The sequence below is a fragment of the Coregonus clupeaformis genome, chromosome 36 (genome assembly GCF_020615455.1).
Source record: "Coregonus clupeaformis isolate EN_2021a chromosome 36, ASM2061545v1, whole genome shotgun sequence".
Classification (NCBI taxonomy): domain Eukaryota; kingdom Metazoa; phylum Chordata; class Actinopteri; order Salmoniformes; family Salmonidae; genus Coregonus; species Coregonus clupeaformis.
In genome coordinates, this window is record NC_059227.1 from 6,056,851 (window position 1) to 6,064,676 (window position 7,826).

Sequence of the window (7,826 nt, forward strand, 5' to 3'; positions counted from 1 at the left end):
TGTGTGTGTGTGTGTGTGTGTGTGTGTGTGTGTGTGTGTGTGTGTGTGTGTGTGTGTGTGTGTGTGTGTGTGTGTGTGTGTGTGTGTGTGTGTGTGTGTGTGTGTGTGTGTGTGTGTGTGTGTGTGCGTGTGTGCGTGTGTGTGTGTGCGTGTGTGTGTGCGTGTGCGTGTGCGTGAGCGTGTGCGTGCCTGTGTGTGATTACATTAGGTATTTGATGATTCACAACAACAAGATTGACAATGACTACCAGGACATGTTCTCTCTCTTAACCAAGATTGATCTGAATTTCAATCCCAAACTACAGTAATGTAGGCCCATAGCCTCCTTTTTGGTGTTGTAATTACGAACGCTTGGTTACACTTCAATAGCAGTGTGTGGAGAGAAGACAGATAAATTAGGTGGATCATTGGTCTGCTAAAAGATGGAAATAGAGCTATTCTAGGCTAATTACACGGAATTATAATGAATGTGCAAGATTTTAGACTGAGACACCAGGACACTCCAGCTTGAGGTTTACCATGCTAAAGGGGCTAGGTACACTTTTGGTTATTCTCTAGTGCTGCATTCAACAGGAGCATCTCTCAATACCAGGCTGTTTCAACAGCTAGTTATAGTTGTGTCAAGGCTGTTGTGTTAACATCTCCAGCTGGTGGTGGTCAGCTCTTTGTTGTTCTTTGTTGTCACACACACCCAGGCAACACACACACACACACACACACACACTGCACAGTCTCGTGCTGCTGGATCGTGCTGCTGCTTGGTGTCCATGCTCTACGCTACAGAAGACAATGACAGTGTTTTCCCCTATGTTCATTTAGCACTGCTAAATCGTTGCCGCCACTCCAAACGATACAATAAAATATCTATATTTATCAGTGGAGGCTGCTGAGGGGAGGACGGTTCATAATAATGGTTGGAATGGAGTGAATGGAATGGTATCAAATGTGGTTGATACCGTTCCATTGACTCCATTCCAACCATTATTATGAGCTGTCCTTCCCTCAGCAGCCTCCACTGATATACAGTGCATTCGGAAAGTATTCAGACCCCTTGACTTTTTCCACATTTTGTTACTTATTATAAGATGGATAAAAATAAAATAAAAATCCTCATCAATCTACACACAATACCCCATAATGACAAAGCAAAAACAGGTTTTTGCAAATGTATTAAAAATAACAAACTGAAATATGACATTTACATAAGTATTCAGACCCTTTACTCAGTACTTTGTTGAAGTACCTTTGGCAGTGATTATAGCCTCGAGTCTTCTTGGGTATGACGCTACAAGCTTGCCACACCTATATTTGGGGAGTTTCTCCCATTCTTCTCTGCAGATCCGCTCAAGCTCTGTCAGGTTCGATTGGGAGCGTCGCTGCACAGCTATTTTCAGGTCTCTCCAGAGATGTTCAATCGGGTTCATGTCCGGGCTCTGGCTGGGCCACTCAAGGACATTCAGAGACTTGTCCCGAAGCCACTCCTGCGTTGTCTTGGCTGTGTGCTTAGGGTCGTTGACCTGTTGGAAGGTGAACCTTCGCCCCAGTCTGATGTCCTGAGCGCTCTGGAGCAGGTTTTCATCAAGGATCTCTCTGCACTTTTCTCCGTTCATCTTTCCCTCGATCCTGACTAGTCTCTCAGTCCCTGCCGCTGAAAGACATCCCCACAGCATGATGCTGCCACAACCATGCTTCACCGTAGGGATGGTGCCAGGTTTCCTCCAGACATGACGCTTGGCATTCATGCCAAAGAGTTCAATCTTGGTTTCATCAAACCAGAGAATCTTGTTTCTCATGGTCTGAGAGTCCTTTAGGTACCTTTTGGCAAACTCCAAGCGGGCTGTCATGTGCCTTTTACTGAGGAGTGGCGTCCGTCTGGCCACTCTACCATAAAGGCCTGATTGGTGGAGTGCTGCAGAGATGGTTGTTCTTCTGGAAGGTTCTCCCATGTCCACAGAGGAACTCTGGAGCTCTGTCCAAGTCACCATCGGGTTCTTGGTCACCTCCCTCACCAAGGCCCTTCTCCCCTGATTGCTCTAGGAAGCGTCTTGGTGGTTCCAAACTTCTTCCATTTAATAATGATGGAGGCCACTGTGTTCTTGGGGACCTTCAATGCTGCAAACATTTTTTGGTACCCTTCGCCAGATCTGTGCCTCGACACAATTCTGTCTCGGAGCTCTATGGACAATTCCTTCGACCTCATGGCTTGGTTTTTGCTCTGACATGCACTGTCAACTGTGGGACCTTAAATAGACAGGTGTGTGCCTTTCCAAATCATGTCCAATCAATTTAATTTACCACAGGTGGACTCCAATCAAGTGGTAGAAACATCTCAAGGATGATCAATGGAAACAGGATGCACCTGAGCTCAATTTCGAGTCTCATAGCAAAGGGTCTGAATACTTACGTACAGTGGGGAAAAAAAGTATTTAGTCAGCCACCAATTGTGCAAGTTCTCCCACTTAAAAAGATGAGAGAGGCCTGTCATTTTCATCATAGGTACACGTCAACTATGACAGACAAATTGAGGAAAAAAATTCCAGAAAATCACATTGTAGGATTTTTAATGAATTTATTTGCAAGTTATGGTGGAAAATAAGTATTTGGTCACCTACAAACAAGCAAGATTTCTGGCTCTCACAGACCTGTAACTTCTTCTTTAAGAGGATCCCCTGTCCTCCACTCGTTACCTGTATGAATGGCACCTGTTTGAACTTGTTATCAGTATAAAAGACACCTGTCCACAACCTCAAACAGTCACACTCCAAACTCCACTATGGCCAAGACCAAAGAGCTGTCAAAGGACACCAGAAACAAAATTGTAGACCTGCACCAGGCTGGGAAGACTGAATCTGCAATAGGTAAGCAGCTTGGTTTGAAGAAATCAACTGTGGGAGCAATTATTAGGAAATGGAAGACATACAAGACCACTGATAATCTCCCTCGATCTGGGGCTCCATGCAAGATCTCACCCCGTGGGGTCAAAATGATCACAAGAACGGTGAGCAAAAATCCCAGAACCACAAGGGGGGACCTAGTGAATGACCTGTAGAGAGCTGGGACCAAAGTAACAAAGCCTACCATCAGTAACACACTACGCCGCCAGGGACTCAAATCATGCAGTGCCAGATGTGTCCCCCTGCTTAAGCCAGTACATGTCCAGGCCCGTCTGAAGTTTGCTAGAGTGCATTTGGATGGTCCAGAAGAGGATTGGGAGAATGTCATATGGTCCGATGACTTTTTGGTAAAAACTCAACTCGTCGTGTTTGGAGGACAAAGAATGCTGAGTTGCATCCAAAGAACACCATACCTACTGTGAAGCATGGGGGTGGAAACATCATGCTTTGGGGCTGTTTTTCTGCAAAGGGACCAGGACGACTGATCCGTGTAAAGGAAAGAATGAATGGGGCCATGTATCGTGAGATTTTGAGTGAAAACCTCCTTCCATCAGCAAGGGCATTGAAGATGAAACGTGGCAGGGTCTTTCAGCATGACAATGATCCCAAACACACCGCCCGGGCAACGAAGGAGTGGCTTCGTAAGAAGCATTTCAAGGTCCTGGAGTGGCCTAGCCAGTCTCCAGATCTCAACCCCATAGAAAATCTTTGGAGGGAGTTGAAAGTCCGTGTTGCCCAGCAACAGCCCCAAAACATCACTGCTCTAGAGGAGATCTGCATGGAGGAATGGGCCAAAAATACCAGCAACAGTGAGTGAAAACTTTGTGAAGACTTACAGAAAACGTTTGACCTGTGTCATTGCCAACAAAGGGTATATAACAAAGTATTGAGAAACTTTTGTTATTGACCAAATACTTATTTTCCACCATAATTTGCAAATAAATTCATAAAAAATCCTACAATGTGATTTTCTGGATTTTTTTTTCTCATTTTGTCTGTCATAGTTGACGTGTACCTATAATGAAAATTACAGGCCTCTCTCATCTTTTTAAGTGGGAGAACTTGCACAATTGGTGCCTGACTAAATACTTTTTTTCCCCACTGTAACTAAGGTATTTCTATTATTTATTTTTTCATACATTTGCTAACATTTCTAAAAACCTGTTTTTGCTTTGTCATTATGGGGTATTGTGTGTAGATTGAAGATGTTGTTTTATCGATTTTATAATAAGGCTGTAATGTAACAAAATGTGGAAAAAGGGATGGGGTCTGAATATTTTCCGAATGCACTGTATATACAGTACCAGTAAAAAGTTTGGAGACACCTACTCATTCAAGGGTTTTTCTTTATTTTTACTATTTTCCACATTGTAGAATAATAGTGAAGACATCAAAACTATGAAATAACACATGGAATCATGTAGTAACCAAAAAAGTGTTAAACAAATCAAAATATATTTGAGATTCTTCAAAGTAGCCACCCTTTGCTTTGATAAAAGCTTTACACACTCTTGGCATTCTCTCAACCAGCTTCACCTGGAATGCTTTTCCAACAGTCTTGTAGGAGTTCCCACATATGCTGAGCACTTGTTGGCTGCTTTTCCTTCACTCTGCCGTCCGACTCATCCCAAACCATCTCAGTTTGGTTGAGGTTGGGTGATTGTGGAGGCCAGGTCATCTGATGCAGCACTCCATCACTCTCCTTCTTGGTCAAATAGCCCTTACACAGCCTGCAGGTGTGTTGGGTCATTGTCTTGTTGAAAAACAAATGACAGTCCCACTAAGCGCAAACCAGATGGAATGGAGTATCGCTGCAGAATGCTGTGGTAGCCATGCTGGTTAACTGTGCCTTGAATTCTAAATAAATCACTGACAGTGTCACCAGCAAAGCACCCCCACACAATCACACCTCCTCCTCCATGCTTCACGGTGGGAACCACACATGCGGAGATCATCCGTTCACCTACTCTGTGTCCCACAAAGACACGGCGGTTAGAACCAAATATCTCAAACTTGGACTCATCAGACCAAAGGACAGATTTCCACTGGTCTAATGTATTGCTCGTGTTTTATTGGTGTCCTTTAGTAGTGGTTTCTTTGCAGAAATTCGACCATGAAGGTCTGATTCACGCAGTCTCCTCTGAACAGTTGATGTTGAAATGTGTCTGTTACTTGAACTCAGTGAAGCATTTATTTGGGCTGCAATTTCTGAGGCTGGTAACTCTAATGAACTTATCCTCTGCAGCAGAGTTAACTCTTGGTCTTTCTTTCCTGTGGCGGTCCTCATGAGAGCAACTTTCATCATAGCGCTTGATGGTTTTTGCAACTGCACTTGAAGAAATGTTCAAAGTCTTGATATTTTCTGTATTGACTGACCTTCATGTCTTAAAGTAATGATAGACTGTCGTTTCTCTTTGCTTATTTGAGCTGTTCTTGCCATAATATGGACTTGGTATTTTACCAAATAGGGCTATCTTCTGTATACCACCCCTACCTTGTCACAACACAACTGATTGGCTGAAACCCATTAAGAAGGAAAGAAATTCCAGAAATTAACTTTTAAGAAGGCACACCTGTTAATTGAAATGCATTCCAGGTGACTACCTCATGAAGCTGGTTGAGAGAATGCCAAGAGTGTGCAAAGCTGTCATCAAGGCAGAGGGTGGCTACTTTGAAGAATTTCAAATATAAAATATATGATTCCATGTGTGTTATTTCATCGTTTTGATGTCTTCACTATTATTCTACAATGTAGAAAATAGTAAAAAATAAAGAAGTGTGTCCAAACTTTTGTTGATACTGTATATATATACTTTTTGGGATGGTATAACATTTTCAGTGTAAACTTAAACGAGTAAAACTAGAAATAAAGTATGTAGAAAAGATAATGGAGCGATATATATTTTTTAAGATGCACTATGCAGAGATCTCTCCGAGTGGCGCAGCGGTCTAAGGCACTGCAGCTCAGTGCTAGAGGCGTCACTACAGACCCCCTGGTTCGATTCCAGGCTGTATCACAACCGGCCGTGATTGGGAGTCCCATAGGATGGCGCACAATTGGCCCAGCGTCGTCCGGGTTTGGCCGGTGTAGGCCGTCATTGTAAATAAGAATTTGTTCTTAACTGACTTGACCGAGTTAAATAAAAATAAAATCCTGGTTGCTAAAATTCTAATAGTTAACTTCAGTTTATGTGACAGAACAAGCAAGTATAGTGTAGAGAATCATTGTACCATCTAAACCGCTGTGAAATATATTTTCCATAACCAACAATACTCTATTTTCAGCTGTTTGAAGCTGGTGTTCAAAAGTACAAGTAAAATATTCAAAAACGACACTTAAGAAGCATAGAAATAGCACACATAGAACAGATCTACTGCTTCTTACACTTGCTTTCAATGAGAATGACAGATCTATAACCAACATTTCTATGTGAATTTGGTCGGGTCTCCTAAAAAGCTACATATTGCAGCTTTAAATAAGATCATCTTTGGGAACTAACAATCACCTAAATAAAAAACTAGACTTTCAGGAAGAATCAAAAATTCCAAAAATGGCTTGGATTGGTTTTGTTATAATGTTTGAGTCACTCCAATAGCATAAGCACATGACATAAGCCATGGCAAAATGCGTAGAATTGCAGGAAATTAGCTTTAAAACGGCCGCGGCCAAGAGGATGGTCTCTAAAACGGTGCCATTGGCCACTCCCACTACCACGCACCCCTCCATGCTAACTTTACCTACACAAATTACTCATCATACAAAATACATGTGCAAGACTGGCCACCTCCTCTAATTTCCTGGCTCCATATGCACCTTTGTTTAAGAAACTCAATATCTTGTCTATTTACGACATTAATGTATGCCAATTATGCACTTTCATAGACAAATACTCATACCTCCCAGACAGTTTACCTAAACCCTTCAATGGATTCTTCCAGGTTAATTCTGAAATCCATATTTTTTTATAGCGCAAGACTGCGATAACCTTCACCCTCCCCACTGCCGCACCTCACGTAGTCAATTCTCTATCAGATACAGAGGTACCATACTCTGGAATTATTATCTTCACATTGCCAAAACCTCATCATCCCTCAATAACTTCAAGCGAAGACTGTTGGTCATGATGTCAGCCTGATGTCAGCCTGATGAACCAAACTACCCAATAATCCATGTAGCCTAACTCTCACTCACACACATACACACATAATCAAACATGGAGGGCCGAGCACACACCCATTCTCATCGACGGGGCTGTAGTGGAGCAGGTTGAGAGCTTCATGTTCCTTGGTGTCCACATCACCAACAAACTATCATGGTCCAAACACACCAAGACAGTCGTGAAGAGGGCACGACAAAGCCTATTCCCCCTCAGGAGACTGAAAAGGTTTGGCATTGGTCCTCAGATCCTCAAAAAGTTATACAGCTGCACCATTGAGAGCATCCTGACTGGCTGCATCACCGCCTGGTATGGCAACTGCTCGACCTCCGACCTCAAGGCGCTACAGAGGGTAGTGCGTACGGCCCAGTACATCACTGGGGTCAAGCTTCCTGCCATCCAGGACCTCTATACCAGGCGGTGTCAGAGGAAGGCCCTACAAATTGTCAAAGATTCCAGCCATCGTAGTCATAGACTGTTCTCTCTGCTACCGCACGGCAAGCGGTACCGGAGCGCCAAGTCTAGGTCCAAAAGGCTTCTTAACAGCTTCTATCCCCAAGCCATAAGACTGCTGAACAGCTAATCAAATGGCTACCTGGACTATTTGCATTGTCCCACCCACCCCCTCTTTTATGCTGCTGATACTCTCTGTTCATTATCTATGCATAGTCACTTTACCCCTACCTACATGTACATATTACCTCAATTACCTCGACTAGCATGTGTCCCCGCACACTGACTCTGTACCGGTACCCCCTGTATATAGCCTCGTTAT